General features: G+C 41.3%; 1 non-coding gene across 1 annotated transcript; it reads left to right on the top strand.

Annotated features, from left to right (window-relative positions):
* The first annotated feature begins 2490 nt into the window (after nt 1-2490).
* On the top strand, nt 2491-2625 carry LOC139078808 (small nucleolar RNA SNORA70). Its single transcript, XR_011531921.1, has one exon. It is a non-coding gene; the product is annotated as a small nucleolar RNA SNORA70 (small nucleolar RNA).
* Nucleotides 2626-3598: the final 973 nt, after the last annotated feature.

The raw sequence follows: 3598 nt of genomic DNA, 5'->3' as shown, positions 1-3598 counted from the left end.
GTTTCTCTATAGATAGATAGGGTTTTGAGGGTTTTTTTAACCTCTGTATTCTTTCAGGATTTTTTCCTTATCTTTGTTTTTCTACGTTTTGAAAATGATATGCCTAGGTAAAACTGTTGTGATGTTTATCCTGTATGGTGTTCTTTGGGCTTCCTGGATCTGTGGTTTGATATCTGACATTAATTTGGGGAAATTCTCAGTCATTACCGTTTCAAGTATTTCTTTTGTTCATTTCTCTCTTTCTTCTGGTATTCCCATTATGTGTATGTTTTATTTTTGTAGTTGTCCCACTGTTCTTGGATATTCTATGTCTTTTGAATATTTTTTCTGTTTGCTTTTCAGTTTGGGAGGTTTTTGGAAATTTCTATTGAGTAATACTAACACCACAGATACTTTCCTCCACTGTGTTCACTCTGCTAACATGCCCAACAATTGGTCTTCGTTTCTGTTACAGCTTTATGGTGTTTTTGAGCTCTAGCATTGCTTTATGGTTCTTTCTCAGGATTTCCATCTCTCTGTTTACATCTTGTCTAATTCATCCATTACAGCCTTTAGCCTATTAATCAAGGTTGTTTTAAATTCTCGGTCTGATAATTCTAATATCCCTGCCATGTCAGGTTCTGATGCTTGCCCTGTCTCCTCGGATTGTGTATTTTGTCTTTTGGTATGCCTTGTAATTTTTTCTTGATAGCCGGACACAATGTACTGGGGAAAAGCAACTGCTGTAAATAGGCCTTTCGTAATGTGATGGTGTGGTATTAGGGGATGGGAATCCTTCTGTAATCCTGTGATTAAGTCTCAGTCTTTTAGTGAGGCCATGCCTCTGTACTGTGAGTTTCACATATGCTAGTCAGTTTTTTCCTTCCTTAGGTGAGACAGGATGACTACAGCAGGCTGGAATTAGGTATTTCCTTTCCTCCATGTGGAAGGCTAGCCAGCTGGTGTTGGATATTTCTCTTCCCCCAGATCAGTTAGGCTCTGATAAAACCTCATCTGGTTAAAATACGATTAATTAGTTTCTCCTGAAGGCTGACTTCTTTAAGAAGTATAAAATGCCCTGATGTATTTCAAATAGTTCCTTTTCCCTTCCTTGTGCTGGAAGCATTAGGGGGGATTTGCCTCAGATATTCACTGTGAGAATCTAGCTGGAACTCCAAAGGAGTGGTGGGCTCCCAATTACTGGATCCCTCTAAATTTTTTAACTCTTGGTGTAGTTCACTCTGAGCCTCCAGCAACTTGTCAATTACAGTTGTGTTTCCCTACCTGGCATTGGTTATGGGGCTGTTTCTTTGCTGGTCAGCTATGGTTCTCTGTATTTGCCTGTCTGTCCAGTTCTTTAGTCAGTGGTTTGCTCTGTGTCCTCACTTCTCTTAAGGATCTAAGAAGAGATGTTGATTGTCAGTTTGTTCAGCTTCTTGCTTGTTAGGCAGCTTGGCAACTTTCAAGCCTCTTGCAGCCTGGGTTCATAAACTTTTTAAATTATTAAATTTTATAAAAATATGTACATAAGTAGAAATGAGGGCCAAAGAGGATCAAAACTCAGAACTTCCATCTTCTCCTTGTTCAAATGTATTTTGAATACATTTGAGAGCTACATATATACTGAGAGGCGGGAAATGATTTGAAAGAAATTGAAGATAGCGGTCATAACATTTTCTTTCATGTTTTAGATGTAACACATTAGTATCAAAAGTTCAGAGTTGTGAATTTCTGAGAAATGTTCACAAAATAAGAGTCATGTACACACATACATAAGAAAAAGCAAATTTGGTAGAAATGTAAACATTGTCAAAATCTTACTTAATAAAATAGAAAAGCCTTTTCTTTAGAAGTCTAAATTTCACATCTCTCTGGCCAGTTGGCGCAGCAGGCCCTGGTCCCCAGCCCTGAACTCCTCTCCATGCTGAAGACCCAAGACCAAGGCAGCAGGGAGCCAGGACACTTCCTGGCAGACACTCAGCTCTCAGCATCCCCCGCTCCCCAATGCACAGCCAGCACCATACAAGCCTTCAGCCTCACCCATGCTTGCCCATGCCTGTAGATTTGTGCTGGGAGAAGACCCTTCTCCCCATCTGGCCCTCCTTTTGTGCACACAGCATGCTTTCCACCCCTCTCCCAGTGTCCCTCCCTCTTTCTTGTCTCCCTATTTGATCAGGAACCAGGAACCTGTTTGCAAGTGACACAATATTTCCTGTTCTGTATATACAACCACTCTTGCAGCCTTTGGTGTTTTGTTATTGTAGAGAAACACAGGTTCTTTATACACTTGTAAGGTTTAGGCCAAACTCCAGCTCTCAATCTCTTATTCTCCCTGTGGACACTGCACTGTTGCCTTGATGCCTCATGTTTCTTGCCCAGTTATGAAATGTATAATCTGACTTCCTGCACAGGACAAAAAAAGGATTAAAAGTAACTCATGTTCTTAAATGCCAATGGAGATTGCTAAAGTAATGGCAGAGGAGAACTGAACCATTAAGACAGAAACTCTGTCTACAGCCAATTAAGCCGACCATGTCCTTTTCCCCATGGGAGTCCGGTGTGCAGTGGTTGCAATCAGCAGCCTCCTTGGTAGTGTATGCAGCCTGTTCCTTGTATAGGTTGCCCTAAGGGACCATGGAGATGGCCCTTTCCAGTGGACATTTCATATTGGATGCTATCGCCAATCTAGGCTCCAGAACTTTGGAAGCCCCAGGACATAGTGGCTAGGGTCCACATTGGCCAGGGTCCACACTGGCCACGGTCCACATTGGCCAAGTCATTGTGTCCATCTGCACCAAGCTGCACAACAACGAGCATGTGATTGAAGCCCTATGCAGGGCCAAGTTCAAGTTCCCTGGCCGCCAGAAGATCCACATCTCCAAGAAGTGGGGCTTTACTAAGTTTAATGTGGATGAATTTGAACACATGGTGGCTGAAAAGCGGCTCATCCCAGATGGCTATGGGGTTAAATACATCCCTAATCGTGGCCCTCTAGACAAATGGTGGGCCCTGCATTCATGAGCACCTCAGCACTCCCCTCTTCTTACTCATGCCCATCAGTAAATCCTACTTACTGTTAAAAAAAAAAAAAAAGACAGAAACTCTGATTAAATACTTGGCTCTCCTAATACCAATTAAGATTTTTGTGCAAGCAGTCTAATAGGACAGAAATACTAGAAAAATGTGTTCAGGGTTTGAAGGACTATTGATGATTTCTCCCCATATTCTAACCTTATACAACAAGAAAGGAAATTTCTAAGGCTATCTTGTTAACTCATCCTCCCCAAAGGAGGACTGTGTTTAACCTGATTGATTGGAACAACATATTTAGTAAAATGTGATCACCTTTTCTTATTTGTTTCAGAGAAGGATCCAGAACATCTTTCAAATCACCTCCTTCACTCAAATACAATATTGTCTCTATCTTGTTCTCTCCTGCTGGACTAGACACAACCTTCCTCTATCCATATTAATCACAAGATTCCAGAAGCCCAGGGTGGCAAATTTGATCTATTTTCTGTCTAAGGGCTCTTGATAATTCAAAGGCAAGACTTATGGTGAGGTTTTAAGCAAAGTAAAAGGTATAATCTACTTCATCCCATGGAACTTTTAACAGAGC

Source organism: Equus przewalskii, chromosome 22 (genome assembly GCF_037783145.1).
Source record: "Equus przewalskii isolate Varuska chromosome 22, EquPr2, whole genome shotgun sequence".
Taxonomy (NCBI): domain Eukaryota; kingdom Metazoa; phylum Chordata; class Mammalia; order Perissodactyla; family Equidae; genus Equus; species Equus przewalskii.
Note: the sequence above shows the minus strand (reverse complement) of the source record. Positions and strands in the feature narration are given on the sequence as shown.